The sequence below is a fragment of the Drosophila bipectinata genome, chromosome 3R (assembly GCF_030179905.1).
Source record: "Drosophila bipectinata strain 14024-0381.07 chromosome 3R, DbipHiC1v2, whole genome shotgun sequence".
In the NCBI taxonomy this organism is placed as follows: domain Eukaryota; kingdom Metazoa; phylum Arthropoda; class Insecta; order Diptera; family Drosophilidae; genus Drosophila; species Drosophila bipectinata.
Window position 1 is genome coordinate 1,967,033 of NC_091739.1, and position 24,488 is coordinate 1,991,520.

Sequence of the window (24,488 nt, forward strand, 5' to 3'; positions counted from 1 at the left end):
CGTAGACTGCTTCACGGATGTCGCCTGAAGGTGTCGCGCACCTTTGCCGCTCGCTTTTCTTTGGCCCCCTTACAGAATCATCCATTTGGTATTCCCCTGCTCCCTCTGCGCTCTGCGCTCCGTGCTTCCACCTTCCCGGTCGGCTCCTTGCCGCCACCGTCTGGGCTTTGTGCCTCGGGCGGCGTGTCGGGTGCGTGATTTATGTCACACGAAATGCAAATACACGAGTAAACATGCAAGCCAGGCACGGACAAATACATATATCCTCTTTATGTAAATGCACTTGACAAAAAGAGTGGGCTTTAGAACTCTAAAACAAGTATGGGACCATAGTCAGCACTGCGTATGCGTAATATTAGAGCTTGAATCATTAGAATCGGATTAGAGAGTGTCTGTTTAAGTCGGATAATGTACAATAATAGTATTTGTAATAACAATACAATAATATCGGTAAGTTCTTTGCATAACCATTTTATGAACTCCATCCAATCTCTCCCAGTGTAAAAATAGGGAGACATCATACATATGCATGCTCGCATATATTTATATAGTGGGAATGGTTATGGAAATGGGAATCGGGTTGGGACGAGCGTTGTCTGTGTGGCCGTCTAACACAAAATGGAGACCAAAACATTTCACGTTCCTCAAATAAACTGCACACGAGCGGATTAGGAGTGGGTGGGGCTGGGCGTGAAGCAGGGTGCAGATTGTCGAGCATTTTGACAGTTGGCAGAACATTCTTTCTAATAAATTTATGCGGCATGCGATATGCACGGCGAAGCACGGGGGCCTGCGACTCCTGAAGGGGTGCGCCGGAGGCAGACAAGTGAATTTTAACTGTTATACATGGTATGCTGGAGATGCAAAGTGGGAATCTGTTGCAGCCACTTGTTTGTACTCGATTTCTGGCGATTGTTGCTTAAATAATTTGTGTCATGGAAGGCAGTGGTTTGAATTTAATCGAATGATCTCTATGAAAATATTCAGAATATTCAGCCATGCAAAAAAAAAAGTAAATGAATTGAGTCAGTTAATTATAACACATTAAACACGTGTCAGCTGGTAAGCCAAAAGAAGGATATTGAATTTCGCGGTTGACAGATGTGAGTCTGTTTGTCGATTGACATTTTAAAACAGATTCAACGTACATATCTAGCACACAAATATGTACATAGTTAAAAATGTATAGAATATTGGTTAAACGCATACTGACGGATTGGAAAGTGCACTTTGTCTGATTCACAATAACCGTGCAACAAAATGCCATAAGCTGCTAATGACTGCCACCAAATGATTGGATTTACATTGCTTTAATTTATTTTTAATGCGCTCAGCTGATGCGAATCGCTTGTGCACCAATGAGTGAGTGAGTGACTGGCTGACTGATTGATGGCAGCATTTAATGAGGCCCATTGGCAATAGCTGCCTGCAATCGATTCTCATTATGCAACCCACGCTCATGCACCTGTTTCGTCCTCGTTAATCCACTATCTACCCCTTTCTTTTCCTATTGGAGGTCACCCGCTCCGCTCTCGCACGCATGGTTGGCCCAGAAATTGGTTCAATAATTTCTCAAAGCTCGCAGCACCGACGATTTTCGTGCTAAGCGCAGCCGCCTTTTAAAAAAACTGATAACAATCTAGTTGCTGGCCGTGCGCCCGCTTCCCACCTTCGTTTTCGGAACTTATCTACAAGCTCGCTACAAGCTCCGTATGAAAGGGGCGAACTGCAGAGGTGGAATAAGACAAGACAAAGTCAACAAAGTCAGACAGCTCAGCGAAAAATGCTGAGGTGGCCGCCACATAAGCGTGCATACACTGACGAACCAGGTTGACGTTGAGGTGCAGTAGCTGTATCTGCATCTACACCAAAAGTACACCTGGAAATAAAGGGTACAGTTGGAATGAAATGCATTAATAAAGTTTTGATAAAAAAAAAGATGAGGAAAAATTTAATAAATTTCTTTCTTCAATACATTACTTCATTACGTTACTTCAGGACGTTAGTTCAGTACGGTACTTCAACTTTGACTATAACTCGGTTTAAAAAAAAAACTATCATTTAAATCATAAATATTGAAAAACTTGTATGTTATCAATATTTTAGAAGTATAAAAACATTTTTTTAAGAAATTTGATTGCACATTTTTTGTATTTCTTGCATATTTTTATGAAATATTTGTTGAATATTTTTTGAAAATATGGCTAAACACAAAATTGTACATCAAATGGTTGAAAAAAAAAAAAACGAATTCCGAGGTATACTAATTACGTACTTTCAATGGATATTTGGCAGCATCTTAAAGAGTTGGAATTGATGGCAACCCCTTTTTCAGTGTATTCCCGCTATTTGTGTGGTTGTTGCTGCTGAGTTGCCTTGCTTTATGCGGCTGTGTGGCGAAGAGCTGCAGCATAAAGCAAATCGTGTCAATGACATTTAGTGACACACACACACACACACACACAAGCCAAGGTGCGCCAGGCAGGGGGACACACTCCCATGTAACCCATGTAACACATGTGCGTGGGACAGAGGGAGAGCCGAGAAAAGTCTCCCGTCCGAGAAGAATGGAAAAGAAAGGCCGATACAAGAGATTGCTTTGCGGCAGAAACAACACCGGCCCGCAACAGCGGGGAACCCGTTGTTGTTGTTGTTGTTCTTGTCCAACCATTTAAGTGGGCGGACGTTGCGCCTGTCACAGATAAAGGGAGCAGGCTGGATGCCCCTGGGAGGGGGAAGAGCGGGACTTTGTAGGGACTAAAGAACATAATTTACGGTTAGCTGTGCTTTGCGGTTACTATTAATAGAAACGCTTTTGGGGTCATTATGTTGCTGTTGTTGCTTGGAAGTTGTTTCCATTGTTGCACTTTGCTTCTTGATGATTCAGGTGAAAGGGGCGAGGTAAGATTACCCAGCGATTGAACACATAAACCCCCACACACTCAGCAAATGAATTAATGGCCGACTGCTAATATATTTGGGGCCGCGTGGGTGAGTTGGGGAGGCTTTATTGAATATTAAGATTATTTGAAATAAGGGACACGCGTTGTATCACCCGGAATTCGGCCTACTTAGATTCTATTTCGGGTTTCATCTTAGCTAACCATTAAATCATTGCAAGTAACTGGGTCGCGCAACTATAGAATCTGGAACTCTCGTGGATTGGAAAATCTGCGTCTGGCCATAACAATGTCTGACACAGCTGACTGCACTTGCATTAACGCAAATTTAGTTTGTCAGGGTTTAATTAACTAAACAAACATCGACGACGATGTAGGTAAATGCCCGAATCAAATCAATTCCTCCGCCATAATACCATTGCCAGTCACTATCCGGTCTGTCGATTTGCGCTTCAATTTCAATTATTTTTTATGCCAGCTCGCATCGATCTGGGCTCGAACCCCGTCCGCCCCGTGGCACCAGTCTTTGCTATTGGCCTGAATATATAATAGGGAACAATTCAATTTCGAATTTTTTCTTGTTTGTTCCTAGCTCCTCCTTTTGTGCGGGTCTATATAATTTTATTTTCTGCTCCTGCCTGCTCTCCTGCTGATATCCACCTCTTTTTTTCGGCGGCCATTTAGCTGACCGCAGTGGTTACCCCAAAGCCCCGACGCCACCCCCCACTTCAATGGCATTTAAAGTTAAAAGCCATGAAAATCAACACATAACCAACCCGATTCGAGGTAGGAAAAAAGTTCTGCGGCTTTGCGGAAATTGTAATTTAAAACTACGCCTCTGCGCATTGTTCCTGCCGCCGCTGCTGCTGTGTTTTTTCATTTAGTTTGGCGCATATATATTTAATTTCATTACTATAGTTTTTTCCATTGTTGGCGTCATTGAGAGTTCATAGAATAGCATTTCAAACATATAAATGAAATGCAAATAGACCGCGAGTCGGATGGGAAATGGGGGTTAGGGCAAAAAGTAGCTCTAATCAACAGGCGGCATAATAAACAAAGAAAAAAGCTCTTCAGAGATGCAACCAACTGAAGCATACCCTGGAAGCCCTGGATAGGTAAGCCCGGTATGTATGTCATTTCAATTTCCAGTTTGAAAAGTAAAACTTTTTTAATTTAATATGCTTTTGTCGATTCCCTTTGGAAGATAATTACTGGCTGATTACATCCGCTGTGCAATCGGGGCTCATAGGTCGCCCTGCTACCTTAACGACACATCTCACATGCCACAATGAAACTCTTCTCTCCGTCACTAGGGTATGCGCAAAAACAAACAATTGGATGCATTTAACACAGATGTAGTTCAACCAGAGACGACATTTAAACAACTTTTTGCACTACATCCTCTAACGATGTATTTACAAGTATGTGTACTACGCAGAGTTGCCTATATCAGTCATGTGCACTCACGTTTTAAAGCTTTAAAATCAGGCAGAACTGTGGCAAGAAGCGGCGGAAACTATGGTGCCTTGTCGGCTTGCAATTTGACAATTTTTAGCACCAATTACCAATGTCATTCGTCACTCTCGGTAGGCAGAGTGTGGGAGGAGGCGAATTCCCTTTTGCTGTTATCGCAGCCTCTCCTTCCCGCTTGTCTCGTTAGCTCCCTTGTCTGGATCCAGGCTTATTTAAGAATTCGCTTATACATTATTTCTGTTGCGGGAAACTCGGCCAACTGACAGCCGACAAGGCAATGTGTCAACCGAAGGAACCCATAGAGAGCGGAAAAGCGAAGAAGGCAGAAGCTCTGCCAAACAACCGAAAACACCATAAAGAAACAGAGCACAGGATCGTGAAGTGGCGGGCTGAGCTCGGCACTCGGGTCGCAGTTTCAGAAGCTTTTCCCATACCTGAGGTGGCTGCAAAAGTTGACAACTTCTTTTCAGTTAGCGGTGACTTCTGAAATTAGTTTGGGCTTAAATATGCAAACTTCCAAATGAAATGAAATGGAAATTGGCCAACGCGCGGCAGAGCTAGGGTCCAAGCGCAGAGGAATTGGTGTGGAAGGAACTCTACAGCCAAAGAAAATGCATAAATATTATATATAAAAGAGCGTGGATTCTACTATAAAGAAGACGGAGGCTTTGGTTAAAAAGGAAAGTATAAAGTATGTATTAAAGAAATAACATTCCTCCTAACCTCCCCCTGCTCTGAATGCAGAGTTGAACGCTTGTATTGACCTTTAAATACATTCCCTCCGGATGGTTTGATTTAATTACTATAAATTAATGATAAAGATCAACTGCAACTCATAACCTAGGAGATGTCATTGTGCCTCCAATGCCATCTACCTTTGCCTCTCCTTTGCGGGAAACACTTCCCCACAAGCGCACTCTGCTCTGCATAATTGATAAGTTGGCACGCACATACATAATTATAATTACTGGCAGCAGGCAGTGACTAATTTACAAACTAACGTTGTTTAGATGAGAAAAGGGTAGGTCGGATCGCTCTGAGGCACGATGCCGGAGCGAAAATAATAACAAAATAACAGAGACTCATCGAAAATTCTAACGAATTGCCAATTTGTGACGACTCTTTGCGTGCTCCAGCCTCGGAAATCCTTCCTCCGGGCTTTGGGCATTGTTAATTAGCAGTTTTCCTATGGCGGGAGGAGTAGGCCGCGGAGCAGGCGGCGGTGGGGGATAATTTTCAGTAACTGTGTGAAATGGCACCGAATTTGTTAGCGTTTCCCAAACAAGGCCAGACAGCAGCCGCAACAGCGCCAAAACAACAAGGGGTTCGGGAAAAGAGTTGGCTTATCCATGTCCCCTCTGGAGCTCACCCCTCCGTCCCACCCCTGGGCCGTCCAGGCTTGATTACTGAATAATTGAGTGCTGCGTATAATGAAATTCGTATTCAAAATTCGTCGTCATTCAGTTGCCACCGCTGAATCAGAATCTGACTAAATGTTTACATAGGACAGGGGCGTGCAGCGAAGGGGCCATGGGCCATGGGTCGAGATGGGGGGGGCGAGTTGTTCCACGCTCGGAGGTGAGTAACTGCGTCTGTGTGCGGCTCCAAGTCTGTGTTTGGTTTGTGTAGCCGACTTGCATACGTAATGCGCCCCACACCTTCCCTTCCTGCCCATTGTTGCCATGGCAGGCAGCATGGAGCAGGAGCTCCTCCTCTCGCCGTCATCATCGTAACATCATTCAACGCTTTTATAGCCATTCAACTTGACGCATCCGTTTTGGCCAAACTTTTTAGCCCGAGCCCCAGCTGAATGGGCCACGGGGCCATGAGTTCCATGAGTCGCTAACGAGAAGGTGGGTAGATAGGTTTTACAGTACTAAATGTGCCATAGAAACCAGGATTAAGGATTCCACAGAACAGTAAAGTTAAGGACACTTTGCATTCGTTATACGGTAGTTTTCAATTCGCATCCTAAAGATTGCTTTTTTAAAATCATTTTTTGAAAACCATATCGACAGTGACAATTTAATGACATCATTTGCTAATTTTCTCTAAAATCTTGCCATTTTTTAAAGGTAATCTATAAACTCCTCTCCCGAGAAGAGTATCAAAAGTAACTCCACCAAGATTCCTAGAGCATGAAAATGGGCAACCGTCCGGGGATCAGAGCCAGAACCGGAGTCAGGACTAAAACTGGGAACAGCACTAAAATAGAACCAGCACTGCGGGGCCCACCAGCCAAAACAGGGATTAACCAGCCGCGCTCCCTTCATTACGAGGCCTCTGCTTCGAGTTACTGCGTTTATGTCACTTTTCACTCTTCCGGTCTCCCTTCCCACCGGATCGGGCCTATTAGGCCCTCTCCTTTGCGTCTTTTGTAGCCGTTGCTGGCACCACTGGCGTGTCATTTGGCTCGGTTCATATAAATTGTTTTGGGATTTAGTCGCACGCTTTTCGAGCAATGCCAGTCTCCAGACTCGCCTCAGAGCCCCGGCTCATTATTGTCGTCAGTTCGTTTCAGTTCTTTGTTTAATGACATCATTCTGTATGAAAAATCGTAGTTGCATACGGGAAGTAAGGCAGTGGGGAACTGGATGGGAAGCATACAGGGTCGGGCCAGCCCTGCCAAAATTATAAAGTTGCGCAATGATTAATGGCGGTTTCTGCCGCCCATTCGGATGTCGCCCCATTCGCATACATCGTCTGCGTAATAATCCTTGTCATGAAATATTTCGGCGGAGACATGAACTTTGCTTCATAAAATTAAAAAACTGAAAAAAAGTACGCGACAGACGAAAAGTTCTTCATTATATTTTTTGAAGCAAATCCGGAGTCACGTTTCTCAAAGGAAACGAATACAAGGCTGGGGAGTACGGAATGAATAATGACAGCTGTGCGGCGGAGGACTTACAAATTAAATGTGTTGACAATTCCGAAAGAAGGAGAAAATACGAATTTTTGCCTAATTTGGCAGCCATTCCGAGTGAATTAGTTCAAAGAAATTCAATGATTCGACCAAAAATCAAAGAATACATACGACATTCCTTGGGATAAACTATGTGAGACACTTTAAAACCCAATTAATGTTGCCAAAAAGTGGCTTGGGACCTCTATCAAAATCAAAACCTCAACTGCTAATTTATAAAAGGTTATAATAAACACACTCCCCCATTTCGACCCTAATAAATCTTTAATCTTGATTGTTCTGTAAGCACGTACTTACACAAACCCTTTCGTGGTTACGCTTCTGCCTTCTAATACAGATATGAATCCCAAGCCATCAACCACGAAATGATTATGAGGATGATGATGGGCTGAGCTCTAACCACACATGTCTTAGGCACACAGGAAATCCGTCCCCAGATCCCCATTCCTCAAATTTGAGTGGCAATAATTCCCCACCCTCCTGGATGTCCTGTAGTGTGCTTTTTAGGAAATGCCAAGCACACATTGCACGGCACTTTGCCAATATTGGCCTAGCGGCGTGCAAACAGGGTGCCGCGTGCATTGTGTGCGCATTAAATGTCGCATAAATTAAATTAATTGCAAAAGTTTATTTTTATTACTTTAACGAGGCTCTAGGAGGCGGTGTGTAATCACATTTCATTGTGTACCAATCTTGGCACAGTCTTTGCGAAAAGTTTTCAACACTTGGAATCCTTGGACGGGTCGGGTGAGTCGAGCTAGGAAGGTGTTTTGCCCTTTCCCATTTAATTTAAAATTTAAATGGCTTCAAGTGAACATTCCGGCCTATAAAAACGGCTTTGGTGACCTTGAGCCCCAGCCATTTTGCTTCCTACTAATGAGTGGCAGCCCTGGCAGAAACCGCAAGCTTGTAACGGTGAAATACAAATGTCAAAGTCGAGAGCAGCTGTCAGTTGTCAAAAGTTCTATGGGAATTGTTTTGTATGCTCGGGAATTTCCGTGGAAATCCATGCAAAAGTGAAATTTCCCCAGTCTGCAGTCGAATTTATTGTTCCCCTGGCGAACGGGTGGTAGGGGTAGCGGAGAAGGGTGAGGGAAATAGCAAGTGTTGGAAATAGAGTGGACCTTAGTTACCAAACGTCTAGATGTCTTTTTTACTCTCCCACAGGGTGCAATTAAAAATTATGTTTATATTTATTTTTCGACCCTTCCCCTTTCTTACTGCCGTTCCAAAATAACAGTCGAACAAGGAAAAAAAAAACTGAAGAGGGGCAACTTAAATGCACGAACATGGCTTAAAAAAAGTAGCTGGTTAGTATTTAATAACATGCGTATGCACGAACCCTTAATGAAAGACTTATTAATAATTAAATAATTATAATTAAAAAAAAGAAAAGCGCGAAGGCGAGCTTACATAAACTAGTGGTTAAATAACGGTTTTTATTTTAGGATATGAATGTATATGGCAAACATGGATACAGTTGGTCGATCCTTATGGAAATGGGAGTATGAGCTTCTATTTGCACAGTCATGAATGTTATGCCATTTCCAATTGCTCCAATTAATGGCAGCTATATACAGAGTTGGATCGGATAATGGAAGTCCCAACCGATGGAACTTCCGATCGTTCACTTATAAGTTGTATGGCAGATACATGCGTCGCCGTGAATTGCTTAAAATCGATGCCTTAAACTGATAAGCTTTGGACTTGGACTAAGTAAAGACAGCCTGACAATAGAGACAATTCGTATCGAGCAACATAGGCACTCTTGTAGAACCAAGTCAAAATCAGTGGATTAAAGCTGAAAATTAACTAAAAAATTGTTTGTTATAATCATACTTTTTACGAGAAACCGGATAGTTTTCTTAAAACCAGTCATTGGCATAGCATAAAACACCTCATAAAGCAATTCAGTACAACCAATTTCATTGTCAAAAAATCAGCTACAAGCGCTTTACAAGTTTTCCATGGATTCGGTTGGATGGTGCCTATACGCTTTTAATTGGTTGTGGTTTTATTTTGGCTTTTTATGTTCGGGTAGTTGTTTTCCTGCGAAAAATCAGGGACTACATAAAAATCGCATAAGGCCGATTCCCTTTCCGCTTCCAGTATTTCACAGTCCCTCGCTCGTTTTGGATCCATCTCCATTGTTGGCATTGTGCTCCTGCTGGCCAGTGCTTTTTATTTGCCGAGAGAACGCAGGAGGGCACTACCAAGTGAGCGAAATGGAAATCGCAACGACACCAATATGCATTTATACGAGGCATCGGCTGCAGATGCGAAAACATCAGCAACCGAAAGGAAACTGGTAGGAAATAAAACCAAAAAAACAGAAACAGATCTCGAAAAAAATGAAAACACAATGCGAATGCGGGAGCACATTCGGGGGTGGCAGGATTGGAGGAAGAGGTTCGGAGTCTTGGGTGTTCTATAAGCCGAGCTTTATAACTCATATGGGCTTGTTGTGTGCCATGTTATCGTCTGGTTGTTGGATGCATTTGTCTTGGGTCTTAACTCGTTTTTGTTGCCTTTTTGGGCTTTTAATAGCGATGTTCAAAGAGGGTATAAAAAAAGAGTATACTTGACTAGCCATAAGACCTAAGTCCTTTAAAATCAAATAATAAAACATAAAAGATATAACAAAAAAAAATGTATGAGAATGCATGTACTTATTCTTAAGTTACAAAAAACCATACTAAGCTCTGACTAGTTAAAAGCTAACCGATCACTCGATCACTTCTACTCATTAGCAGGGCAACGTCCAGTCCATCTATGGAGTCCTCCGAGAAGTGGGCGGATAGGATGCGGAGGAAGATGGAAAGGGAAAGAGGCGTACGGCGAAAAATGCTGTTAAACAAGTTTCGGGCTTTCAGTTTCTGTTCTTTTTTTGCAGCAGACCTGCTGCCTGACGAGTGCGTGCCTTATGGCCGGCATGGGAATGGGAATTGGTTTCAACGTTTGCCCCTTTCCCACATTTGTCTCGGTTATTTTTTGCACTTCTGTCTGGGAGTGAACGATATGCGGAGGCACTTAATAAGTAAAGTGTTTGCCCTGCGGCAGCACAGCCTCGTACGTGTAAATCTACTGACAACGTGTACGGCCTTATCGATATTACTATATTAAACTCCTAAAGCCGGGCCCACGCGAGTACATTCGCGTTGAGAATTACAAACTTGTCATCAGCATGCGAAGGTGGCAAAACTTTTCCAGCCCGAATTCAATTTCACGTGCGACAACAACAGAAAACAAATTGAGGCAGTTGCCCCAAAGCGGCGCAAATTCGAACTTAAAGCTAAGGGGAAGGGCCTGCTACCTCAACGCCTTAAACCCACCATGCGCTATCCTCCATATAGCCTCTCCAGCACCTGCCTTCTTCAAAGACGCTTGGCCTCCTGCTTTGCTGGGTGAAGTTTATGGCTCAGTGCCCATCCTCCGCACTCTCCCGCGCCACTCCCCATGCGTTGTAAATTACGTTACGTATACGCAACGTGGGCGAGCACATAAAGTATTCGCGTTATGAATATAGAAAGTAAAGAAAGTAAACGTAGTAAATTAGGCGAAAAATTCAATAATTTTGCCAAACAAATGGGGACAGAAAACAAACGAGACACCTGTGTAAGCGATCAAGGGGTCTGAGGCTTGAGTCCTCGGGTCCTTGAGTGACGCACTTAAGAGAGCAAACATCCTGAAGCAAAGCGATAGCTAGGACGTTATGTAATGAAGAAGCCACAGGATTGACTTTGCAAACAGTTTAAAATTCATTTAAAAAATTTCAAAAATTGTATCTTTAATGTTCTTTGCAAAGGGGATGAATCTTTATTAGAAAGTTTACAAACACGAAATCAAAAGGCGAGTACTCCTCAAGTCTCCGCAGCTTTTGGCTTTGTGCCAATAGTAATCGGCAGGGGAATCTTAAAATTGGCCAAAAGGCAGCTCCCCAACTAAATTACATAATTAATAAGCACAGCAAACAAACCAGAACACACAAACAAAAACAAACTCAAACAGCAACAAGAGCAACCATACAACAGCAAAGATAAACAGCACATAATAACCGCACATTTAAGGCGAAAATATGCAATTAAGGAGCTGACCAAGAAAGGAGTAACGGGGGTGTGCTTCAGACCCAAACGTGTGGGAAACTAACCGTATCCAGCTTCTCCTTGCGAGTCCGGACACTGAAAGGAGACTCAAAAATTAATCAGGCGAACATAATGCCAGCGAGCCAGATGAAGCGGCGGAATGCGATAAAAACAAAATGCGAATCCTCAATGTATTGCCCATATACTCACACCACCGAATACATAGGTACATCCTCCATGTATACATACGTATAGATAATGAAATACGAGGCTCCCGCAAGACCGAAACCAAACAAACCACTCTGTTCCACAGCCCTGGAGCGAACTTGCTCCCATTCAACCCGCCGACTCATCGTCCTGGCCCGGCCCGGGGCAGAAAGGCCAAAATAATGGAGCCAATGGCCATGGCCAAAACAACGGAGCAACTAGAGAAACATCACCCCGAAATGGTAAACAAAGCAATATACATTTTAGCAAAGTGCTTAGCGAATATGCGATGCCCTAAGGGAGGGACAACGAAATCCGTTTAATCAAAAATATTTTATTAATTGAGAAGTATTGGATATGGATTTTAGCCAATTTGCTTCTTTGCTTTAATATTCTTCAACTGACAGAATTAAACCCAATACTTGATCTCTCATTTCAGTAAATACACTAATTAACTGAGAATATGTTTGAAGCTTTCATTATAAAAATATCAAAGCATTTCGCGCCATCATCAAGGATATTCCGTTTGAGAAGCACTTTGTTCAGAAAAATGTTTTTCTCAATATAGATTCCCACTTGGCCAAATAGTTCAAGTACCGCTTGTCGTGAGGGTACTCGCAAACAAATAAAGTAACCAAGGGACCACAAAGACAAGGACGACAAGGAAAACGCTCATAACCGAGGTCCTGGAGCTTGGCATCTTGGGCAGCAGCTGCCAGACGCTGGCACGCCTCCATCTAAGCACATATGTGTGCCGTGTGGGCGGCCAGCGCTGGAGAGAGGAGCCTGGATCCTGGGATGGCTGCCCTGAGGGCGAAAAAGAAGCATAAGATATGGCCCTAGACAAGTGCCCGACTTTCTTATCATGGTGGGGTGAGGAGCTGGAGGAGGCCAGCAGCTTTGTTTTTCATTTTTCCACTTCTCTGGTTTGTTTTTTCGCAGCACCAAAAATTGCAAACATTTTCCCGAGTTATCTCAAGAGTGGAAATGGGTGAAAAAATAATAAAAAGAAATCCTCGTTCCTCAGCCAATACTCATTAGATTTGTCCAAATACTTGGCAGCTCCTCCACTGCCTCCCCTGTCCAGTCCACTAATAAGGCCCCGTACACGAAGAGCTCCGCCCGAAAGTAATTTCGCCGCTTACGCAATTTTTCATTTCGCGCTGGCTGCACAAATAAATCAGAAAATTTTCAATTTTTTAACGAGGCACCAACATTTTCCAATGACTTTTGGCTTATTCCTTCGCTGCTGTCCGAAGGAGGGCGGCTGGTGCACCGGCCGTGACCTGCAACGTTAAAGCAAATAAATCGTCCAAGCCCTGGCTTCCATTCCAATTGAATGTAATCAATGCTGAGCACTTCACATCTCAAATGTGTTTGTCGAATTTGAAGGGTGGGTGGATGGTGTGGGATGGCTGATAAGCTGCTCTTTTCTGCCGAAAGCCAGGGCGAACGATTTTACCAGCATCTTAAATCGATGTTGCAGTGACGAGGCAAATGTAATGCTGGTAAGGATTAGCTTGGCAATAAGGAGTTCGATCAACTTTAAAGGACTTTGAAACATGTATGAGCAGATTGAAACTTTTAATGATCGAAAAATGAAAAAAGTTGTATTTCATTAACAAATGCTATTAATTGAATGGCTCAAGGTTAAATTATTGGTATTACTTTAGGATGAATAGGAATCTGTCTCTGTATCTAGCCTCTGTATCTACTCCCGAAATTGGATGTAATTTTCGCAAAGCTGGGTTTCTCCTAAATTACCTGGCCAACATAATTCCATGCTCGACATTACTCCTTCGGCTCACTGAATAATCCTGTTAACAGGAGTTTCCTCTCCCGCATTTGGAATTCAATATTGCCATTTGTTTGCCTCATAGTAGCTACCATTTTCAGTGCCCCCCTTACGGAGCTGGGAAATGCGCACACAGTTGGGTACAAATTAAACTAAACCCTGTTATGGTCGGGGCCTTATTTGCTCCTGCACGCATTTAGCTGAGCAGGATAATCACTGGAGGCTGGGGAAGCTGCTGCACACAAGGTGCTCCGGCATCTAAAGGCGAGCGCATTGTGTTTCCGATTCTCAATCAATGGCCAGAACTTGTGTTTATATGCAGGTGGGTGTTCCCTCCTCCTGCAAGCTACCAGGCCAACTGAAAATAATCACGCTTTAAAGATCCGATAGTAACTTTCATCAGGGCGCTTTATCTCAGTAGTATGTTGGTGTTTTATTTATTTAAAACTCAAATGGAATTGCAATTAAAGGCAGTCAACATTCAGAAGAGATATTTGCAGAACAGCCGCATCCTGCCAGCCTCCTGTTCGCTTTGTTGCTGCCTGGAGAGGGTCCAAAAGTTCAATCAACAAAAATAGTTTGAAGGCTGCACGAAAAAGGCATCTTCCATGTTCAGGCTGACTAACGAATAATTTATCGCAATTTGCTGGCAGTGTTCTAACGAGTATTTTTATCGCATATTCATTTTCGGTTTCAAGATTTCGTTAAATAGTTACATTTCTTTAAAATCACTTCATTTCCTGCACAGCCCGGGCCTTGGCGGCTCTCGGCCTAAAGCCGTTCCTTCTGGACATTTTCCCGTAATTAATGTGCCACCCCTCGAGCCTCTTAGCTCTACGCCACATTGCACCGTAAATTTAACTTGGTTGGTTTAAAAATTGCAACAATTTATGCCTAATTATAATCAAATTTACCAGGCCACTGCATATGCTTATTACTCGGCTACCATTTCGATCGCCACTGACCTTCACCATTAGACTTTTGATTCAAGCAAAATCTCAGCCACGTCTATTGCGATGTGTAAACGCCCCCACCTGAATGCAGACAGGAAGCGAAAAAAAACAAGAGCGACATCAGCTGATAGCTGTAATCCTAGTGGCTTACCCTACCCAGACCACCTCTGAGGATCAGCTTTTTTCCGGGCTTCTGAAGCGGCGAGGGAAGAGAATGGTACGGCAGTAATTCACACAATAAGCCGCAGACAGGCAGCCAAAAGAAGAAAACCAAAAATGTAACATGACGGGAATGAGAAACCAGGTTTTCAATATACTCATTACACAGTGAACTGTGGAAATCGTTTAAATATTTAGACAAGGAATAAATCAAGTTAATATCAAATTTTAATACTTGTTTAGTTTGAAAAATTTAAGTACTCCTTATTGTCCGACTTTTCGGATTGAATTTTCTATAATAAATATAAAATAAGTAGTCCTGGGGAACAGAAGGATTTTATTACCCCGGAAACTTTTAGAGAAGAAAATCATGACATAAAAGGGAAAAATACTGGGTGCATCACGTTCCGCACACACACAGTATGAGTCACTCACACAGAAAAAACACCTGAGTGGGGTAGCAGAGAGAGTCAGACTTGTGGCATGCCTCAAAGGCAAATGCGGTTCAGACTAAACACACAAGGATAGAGATGGAGCTGGAGAGACATTTTGGCGTGCCAAAGAAAAAATGGGGGAAAGTCCGCAAAAAAAGAATGGGAATCTGCCAACTCCAAAGGTAGGAGCTATCCTAATTCACCTCCTTAACACGTAAGCGACAATTACCGTGCTTCAGTTGCAGTTGCGAGATACAGATACATCAGCCACCCGCTGAAAATGGAGAGAAAAACTATGAGTCATACATTCGAATCGACGCCTCCACGCTTTTTGCATATTTTTTACATTGGCCACAGGGTGGAGGCAGGGGAGAATGCAGTCAGCCAGGCAATAAGAGGCTTGGGACGAGGGAGGGTGGATGATAAAGATAATGTGTGTGGCGTCGCTTACACAATGTATTCGTGAGATACGAAACAATTAAAGGCAGCCGGTAATCGCTTTAATTATACTTTTATGCAAATATTTACTGATCCCAGTATTCTTAAAATTTTTTTTCTTTCAATGGAATAATTTTTGTACCGAAGTTACTGAATTTGTATTTTGGCCGCATGGCACCTTCTCTTCCACCGAGGGCTGACTCATTTTCGCTGGATAAACTAATAATTCTTAGTCACATATAAATTTAAATCTTTGAATTCAGAATTGTATAAAATATAAAATTTAACACAATTTTTTTTTTTTGTTTTTTGGGATCCAAAAAAGTTTTTCCTTCGGCGACGCATGTGATTTCCGCTCACTGGAACATCTGAATCCAAATATTCCAATTGGATTAGAAAGAGTACATGTAGAGTACTTAGTACAAAAAGACTACTAAGGGTAAAACTATTGTTAGCTTGAATACCTCATTCATACATCATTTAATTATCATATTAAACATATAAGTGGCCTGTTAAGTACCTTCTTAATACATATATAATTTTAATTAAGACTGAGTTCTAATTTCAATTAACCTGAGAAAGAACTAAGCAACATGATGAGTCTCATTCAAATTTTAAATCCCTCTAGTCAGAATTTAAACTATTGATATCAAGTTATCACGATTCTAAAAACTCCGTTATCTAGTCATTGAACATACTTAGGTGAGCTTATATTATAGGTTGTGACTTCAGCCCTATTCTTGACTCACTTAGTCCGAATTTGGTCCATTGGAATGCTAATTACATAAACTAAGAAATTCACAATAATTTCACTGTCCTTATTTAGCATTTTAATTAAGGGGGCTCCATTATTGGGAATATGAAAGCATAACAAAGTAGCTCATACAATTAAAATAACTTATAAGTGATTTGGATTATTCAAAGACCTTCTCAACAAATAATTTTACTCAGGACCGAATACTAATAATTTCAGTTGAATTTGCACTGGTTATGCGTGTGTATCTTCTTTGGTCTAAGTAGCTTGGATTTCCTTTTCATGGCGAAATACTTTGGAGACCGACAAAGGTAACCTTTTGCCATTTAATTAAAATGCCAGAATGCTTCTGGTTCAGTTTTTGAGGGAATCAAAACCCCTGTCTGTCAGAAATGTTCCCACAATTGACCAGCTGCAGTCGGCAAAGATTGCAATTATATCCCTGCCCAAGCCACAAACTAAACAAATATTTAAAAATAAAGGTACCACATTTTTGCATCTCTATTCGAACCACAAAAATGGGAACTCCTCCTCTCAATCTCCACCTGCATCTCGGCAAGTCAGGAGTTGAAAGTCAAGTTCTCGTAAATACAAATGCATTTGTTGCCATTCTGCGAAATATTTGCTTTGTTGGACATGTGTTCAGACTGTGAAATAATTAAAGAAAATATTTTATGTTTTTCTTAGACTAACTCTGACCAACCAGAGGGCAGGAAGGGCGGGAAACAGATCATGTTCGTATCATCGCCCCCAAAACGAATAACTATTCAATTGTTTAAGGAGGAAGGCAGACACAGAAATAGACTTCCGTCCGGGCCTTCCAGTGCAATAAAACATAACAAGTTGTCACAAGTGTGACACTGATTGAAATTATAAACTGTCACCAGCAGGGACATCCCTCAGATCTAGGTATCTGGAGACACGCACACTTCCCCGAATTTGAGTGAGTGGCGTCCCATGTATATTATTTGAGATTTTTGCACACAAATTATGCCAAAGTCCCCTGGCAGCTCTGGCAAATGTATTCCAAATATTTGCCCGGTGAAAGTGTTGACGATATATACAAGTTAACTGAAGTTAACCCAGCAGCGGCAATGTCCGATTATTTAAGAGCTCGCTCTGGCCAAACTGCTGACATAGCGTCTGGCCGGAAGCCCATGCATAGCGGCAAGCACTGCACATTTGCGTGGCCGCTATGAAATACTTTTTGTTAGCTTTAAGTTTCAGTTTGTGTCAGAGTCTCGTATAATAAAGAGCATAAAACCAATCTCCGGCATTGCCGTCAATTTTGTAAATTCACTTGTTGAATTGGTCACCGCGCCTCAAGGGCCGTGACAACGGGGCAAGTGCTCCCATCATAACTTCTGTTACAGGAAGGATCCCCCCCGGCAACCGCCAGGGAACTCAACCACTGCCTATAAGGAGTGGCATCACCCCCCCCGCAACCGCAAGGGGAAATCATCTCACAAATACCTCCGGCGTCTGCAGCATCATCGACTGCAGCGAGGGATAACTAACTACCACTATATTTACCTACCAATCAATTTATATTTACTGGCGCCCATCGTAAAAGAACCATGTAAGTGAGCACTTTTATTTACACCATTTTTCTATGTCTGCATGAATTTTTTTTTGTGTGCATAAAAAAAAAAAGAAAGAAGGGCAAGAATAGTAAAATATTGTGCCTTACGCTAACAAAAAAACTGCAGCCCCATAAAATTTAAAAAAAAAAAAAAAATTTTTTAAATAATCTTTATTAGTTGGCTGACGGTTTGGCATTAACATTGTTTACCTATTATAAAATATCTAAACCAATTATTGTCCCAATATTGTTTGCATTTCTATTTTTGTGAATAAATAAATGAATATTTCTACATAACACAAAAAGTGCGGAATAAAAATTCCTAACCAAAACCAAAAAATCGCTGGCAAAAAATTTTAAATTTCAATCGGAAATAATTCATATAATCGCGTGTATTTAATTCAGCTTTTATATGTCTTTTTTGTTACACAAGAATTCTTGGTATTAGCCGCGCAGTTTTGGTTATTTATTTTTCTTTTCCGTTTTGTTTCCCCACTCCACTTTCGAGAACACGATACGGCCGCGCATGCAGTGTGGCACTTTGTTGTTTTTTTTCTCTGTTTGCATAAGCGGCGGCTCAGTCCCCGCGCACCCCTACCCTTGTCTCTGCTTGGCAAGGCAACAGCGCAGTTCGACGAGCTCGCACACATAACTGAAGCGGCGGCTCAGCCCCCGCGAAACCCCCACAAGCCCAAATGTCTCTATAGACATGCAATTCGAGCATGCATTAATTCTTTTGGGCGATATTATGGGTACAGCTCCACATGAGCAGCCCTTTTCACCTCTAAAGGGGTATAAGACAATTCCCCAGCGACTCTGAGTCCGAGGCCGCAAATATGGCATTCAGCATGGAACAAATGACGGCCACTATACAGGCGGCCGTTAACCATGCCTTTCGGGAAGCCAATACTGAAAGCCAGCGTAGACAAAATGAGCTACGTCTAGCTATACAAAAACTGGCCGAACGGGTCGACGCAACACAAATCGCTCCCGCCCAAGCGGAAGCTCCCCAAATTAAAGCCTATAAACCTATAGAAATTAGGGACGATTTCAAATGTGACGAGCCCCTAGATGCCGTCAACTGCCTGCCCGAATTTACGGGAGCACAGGACGCATACGTCTCCTGGAGACAAGCGGCAGTAGCCGCATACTATATTTTCAGGAATTATGTAAATAGCTCGCGCCATTATCAGGCAGTTATTATTATTAGGAATAAAATAAGGGGCCCTGCCGATGCCGTACTGTCTTCGTTTGGCACTGTACTAAATTTCGACGCGATTATAAATCGACTCGACTTTACGTACAGTGATAAGCGTCAGATTCACGTTATCGAGCAAGAAATGGGTACTCTCAGGCAGGGAAATCTATCCCTCCTGCAATACTACGACGAGGTCGAGAAAAAACTCACCTTGCTCACCAACAAAGCTACCATGTCGTACGAAGCCTCGGCGGCAAAAGTTTTGTGTGACAAATTCCGGGATGACGCACTCCGAGTATTTATCTCGGGGCTTAAGCGCAGCCTCACGGATGTTCTTTTCTCGGCAAAGCCGAAAGATATGCCTTCAGCTCTCGCTTTGGCACAAGAAGTGGAATCTAACCACGAGAGGTACTCCTTCGCGGCTTCATTTGCTAAAAGCCAGGAGGACAAAGACAAAAATCCGTACTGCGCCAAACAACACAAGGCGCAGATACACTCTGCTCCACGCAGTGCAAATACCCATGAACCCATGGACATCGACCCATCGCGGTCCAAGTTTCTTAATCCATCTCAGGCCCCGTCATACCAAAACAGGGAGCCAACCGTGTCCGATCGATCGGGCCTACACAACAAGCAGAAAGTTAACCACGTCGCGCAGAGCGCAGGCGGAACCGGGGAGAAATATACAGCCGCAGCTTCAAGCACGGCTCAGAAAATTGACGACGACGTTATTCAAGATTATGATTCGGACGTCATTAATTTTTTAAGGGAATATCCCTGCTACACGTCGGCAAACGACAAGAGGCCAGCCGACCCGGTTCAAACGGAATCGAATGACCCGCAATACGCGATACAGAATACGATTAAACACGCCCAGAATAAGTTCCGCGACAGGAAAAATGCTTCCCGGCAAAACAGGGTTTTCGAAGTTGGCGAAAAGATCCTAGTGTAGTCTAGCAGGCGACTGAGCAACAAACCGTCACCTTTGAAGCGGACATGGGGACCACAGTCCTCATTAAGGGGAGGGTGGTCCACAAAGACAACCTTAGGTAGGCCGAGCGTGACTCAACTATCGCCCGCCTAATAATTTTTCATTCTTTTTTATTGTCTTTTTCCTAGCCACTTGGCATAAGCTTTTGCTTCCATTATAACTTTAATCATGCTTTAATGGTGGGCTACCCAGTTTCTATTGAATTCACAACACATCCAAATCACAGGTTTTCAACCATAACCTTGATTTTCCTTTTGGCCACAACTTCGGCACGCGTCACGGACTATTCCAAAGCCAAATACATTCCCATCGTTGATGGGCGAATCCTGATATGGGAGGAATTTGCCTTTGTAAAGCACTCAGCAAATCTCTCGGAATATAGGCGCGTCATCGAAGAGACTAATGGGATGACCGTCATGTTCCCGCAATCCCACATGCAGAAACTCCTGGTTGTTGACGTCGCCCACCTACGCGACATGCTCGACTCTTTGAGCGTCCACCATAGAGTAGCAAGAAGTTTAGACTTCTTAGGGACTGCGCTAAAGGTGGTGGCAGGAACGCCGGACGCAGAAGATTTTGAAAAAATTAAATTTAATCAATTCCAATTAGCAAATGCAAACAATAGGCAGATTAATATTAACAACAAAGCACAAATTCAAATCAATAAAATTTCCGCTACCGTCAACCAACTTCTGAGGTCAACAAAAAAGTCCCAAATTGATACTGGGCACCTATTCGAGATGCTTTTAACTCGAAATAGGATGATAGCAATGGAGCTGCAGGGTTTGATGCTAGCAGTGGCACTTGCCAAAGTTAATATTGTTAGCCCCAGCATACTAGATCATGCAGACCTGGAAGGTGTGTGGATGGAAGAGCCCACCGAGACCGCGATTAGGGATGTTTTGTCCGTATCGTCCGTTAAGATCTTACAGTCCGATAACATATTACATTTTATCATTAAGTTTCCAAAGATAAAGTCGGCCTGCAGCAAGATTACCGTCTTCCCAGTGTCACATCACGACACCATGCTCAGGCTGGAGGATAACGTCATTGCCGAATGCAACAGTGAGATCCACACCGTGGAAAAGTGCTCCCCGACATCAGGAGCTACATTTTGCCGATTGGCTCGCAGAAGATCATGCGCCCAAGAGCTTCACGCAGCAAAGCGATTTACACCCCATCACTTATGTTGATGAAGGAATAGTAATTGTGAATGATCGCTCGGCACACGTGTGTGTGGACAATGGCACCTGTGCCCATATAAAAGGCACATATCTCATCACATTTGAGAAGAGTGCCATAGTCAACGAAACCCGATTGGTCAATCATGACACAGCCCAGAAGAGGGCTCCAGGAGTGGCCAGCTTACCTTCCCTGAACATCACCATGGAACGTGACGTTCTCAGCCTTCCATACCTTCACCGACTGAGTGAACGTAATCTGGAGCACATCAAGGAGTTCGGGAAGGAAATTAATCACCAGCTACTACATCAGTTGGTGTTCATAGCGGGAGCAATATGCTGCGCTTTAATTTGCATCGGTTTGACCTATCGGCGAGTCACTCAGGCCCGAAAAACCGCGGCCCAGCTGAAGGAGATGATTGCCCAAATAGGGTCGGCCGAGGGCGGCCTCATTCTTGAGGGGGGAGTAGTTAACTGAAGTTAACCCAGCAGCGGCAATGTCCGATTATTTAAGAGCTCGCTCTGGCCAAACTGCTGACATAGCGTCTGGCCGGAAGCCCATGCATAGCGGCAAGCACTGCACATTTGCGTGGCCGCTATGAAATACTTTTTGTTAGCTTTAAGTTTCAGTTTGTGTCAGAGTCTCGTATAATAAAGAGCATAAAACCAATCTCCGGCATTGCCGTCAATTTTGTAAATTCACTTGTTGAATTGGTCACCGCGCCTCAAGGGCCGTGACAACGGGGCAAGTGCTCCCATCATAACTTCTGTTACAGGAAGGATCCCCCCCGGCAACCGCCAGGGAACTCAACCACTGCCTATAAGGAGTGGCATCACCCCCCCCGCAACCGCAAGGGGAAATCATCTCACAAATACCTCCGGCGTCTGCAGCATCATCGACTGCAGCGAGGGATAACTAACTACCACTATATTTACCTACCAATCAATTTATATTTACTTACATACATACATACGTATGAACAGCGTCGGGAGAAGGGCTGCCCGAGAAGAATACGGGGAATGTTGCGAAAATTTTGGGTTCCGGACAAAGTTCTTGCCTGCTGCTATGCCTGTGCGATAGAAAAAATATTGCTGCGTATTAAGCCTGGTTTGCACGGATAGTTGGCAGTTTTAGACCCTAGGTCTCGTGCCAGATGCGCTGGGCACCATGCAGGCTGCATCCTACTAGATCCTACTCCCTTCCTGACACTGAAAACTTTTAATTTGTGCGTAGCCAGCGAAAGTATATGAAAAATGGCATGAAAACAAAAGTTGCCAGTAGAGTTGGTGCATGGATGCTGGTTCTTGGGCGGAACAGGTCTGGAGGCAGCCGGTAATTGAGGCAAACTGTGAAAAACGAGTGCGTTAAAACAGGCCAAACAAATTAAAAAGGCCATGCCAGCGACTAGGCAACGAGGTAGGCAAGAGCTCGCAAATAAATGAAAAGATAATTAAAGGACTTATTGACAACCCAACTCACACAGATTTGGCTCCTAATTAGTCGCAGCGTTAGATGTTTGTTTAAGGGAGCTGAGATTTTAAAACGGAGACGTCTCCCACAGGACTGCAATAACGTTAAAACGTTAAGGAGATCTAAAAAACTAAAAGTAGAGGTAGCCTACTCCTACTCCGCGCTTTGTTGTGCATATCGATTAGGCAAATTAGTTTTTCCAATAGAAGTGGACACTTTTTAGGACATTATGTAATGTTGTTCATTTCCTAAAAAAGAGCGGAGGGAAGGTAAACTGTGAGATATAAAATACACTAAATTTCAATTAGTGAATTCCGGCCATAAAAAGCAAACGAAGATTCCCTCAAAGCTCTGTCAGAAACAACTCTGACTATGTACATATGTATGTATGTATATGCAGTACATAGAAGAGTATTCCCCAAGTTGGCTTTGGCTTAAAGTTGACAATTAAAAACTTTTTCGGGCTTTTTGTGCGCTCTGCACTGTTTGTTGTTGTTTTGGCTTTGCTATCAGTTGGTTTGGTTGTTGCTCCTTGTCCAAATGAGTTTTTTCCTTTATAAAAAAATGAAGACGAGCGACAAAGTTTGTCCATTGCAAAACTGTGCAAATTAGTTTAGTTTACTAGTGTTTTGTCTTTATCATGGCTGTGTCGTTAAAATGCTTAAAATTTTCTAGATTTTAAATGGAACTGGAGTTGTCTCTGGTTTTGGCTGGGACTTGTGAGTCTTCTTTCCTTCGTTTTTTAGATTTAAAATGAAATTGGAGAAGTCTCCGGCTCTGGCTTCTTTTCTCCTTTTCTGTATTTTTTGCTACTTGGCAAAATTAAGAATTCCTCAACAAGTTGTTCTTACAACTAAAGCTACAAAAGGGGGGCTCGGAGGTTCCGATCCAAAATAAAGCGACTTTTCTTATACATATGACCGTCGAAAGCCAGTTTGGGACATCGACGCGGGCAGAGCTGCGACATGTGGGCGGCAAACACACACAGATACAAAAACCCACACTCACATCAGCACAAAACATACCTCAGAAAACGCTGCGACTGCGCTGCTTCGCTTCTGCTGCTGGGAACTGGTTTTCCTATATACCCGCTATACTTCTGGCTTAGCTTCTCTTGCCGTCGATATCGGTGCGTGTGTGTTAGCTTTGGTGTTTCTCTTCTTGCTTTCCAATATATACACTTTTTGTGGCGTTGCGAAATACTCGATGTCGTTGTCGTTGTTGTTGTTGTTGTTTGGCTACCGCTGCAAGTTCTGCTGTTGGCCCATATGAGACAAGCATTCAATTAAGCCCTAGCACAATTGGCCAGCAAACAAAAGAAATCACACAACCAAACACTGTTGGGGGCATCACCAACACATACACAGGTAACCTGTGCGCTTCACTTGTCGCGCGCTTTTCACTGCTTATTTTTTCTATCTTTTATTTACTTTCTATGAACGCTGGTGGGGGTCGACTTGGGGGGGTCACAGCACGGACCGCCGAGCGGTAGGCGAGCATTCAAACGAGTCAAAGGGAGACAACCCGAAGGGTATTGAGCGGAACGTTTGTTCAGTGGTATTTATGGGATACGGATCAATCCGAAGCCAATATCTTTGAAGCTGAGAGACTTTAACACTGATCCGCTCTTTTGGTGATCCGGCGCTATTTCTTATATTGTTTTAGAATCGCTCTCACGAACCGGTAACGGAATACGACTGTTCCGATACAACGTTCGGACACAACTACCGCGACGAACTGAAAGATACTACAATCTGAAAGAGAGTTTAGAGCCCCCAAAGCCCCACAGCCGGCAAACGCGTTCGATTGGGGACTCCAACTCAAACATGCTCGAAGCCGAGTGGGTGGGGAAATTGGCGGGCTGAATCCCTACCAAGCATTATACACTGAATTCCATCTTAATATAACCTCTTCAAATATTCTTCAAACTTTGGTATATTG

General features: G+C 43.2%; 1 protein-coding gene across 1 annotated transcript in view; it reads right to left on the reverse strand.

The window, feature by feature from the left end:
* The window catches only part of LOC108130879 (trophoblast glycoprotein), a 43,572-nt gene extending 19,288 nt beyond the window's left edge, over window positions 1-24,284 (reverse strand). Inside the window, exon 1 of the mRNA XM_017249549.2 lies at window positions 23,573-24,284. The gene's annotated coding sequence lies outside the window, so the exon portion shown is untranslated. The remainder of the gene's footprint in view (window positions 1-23,572) is intronic.
* Between the last annotated feature and the right edge of the window lie 204 nt (window positions 24,285-24,488).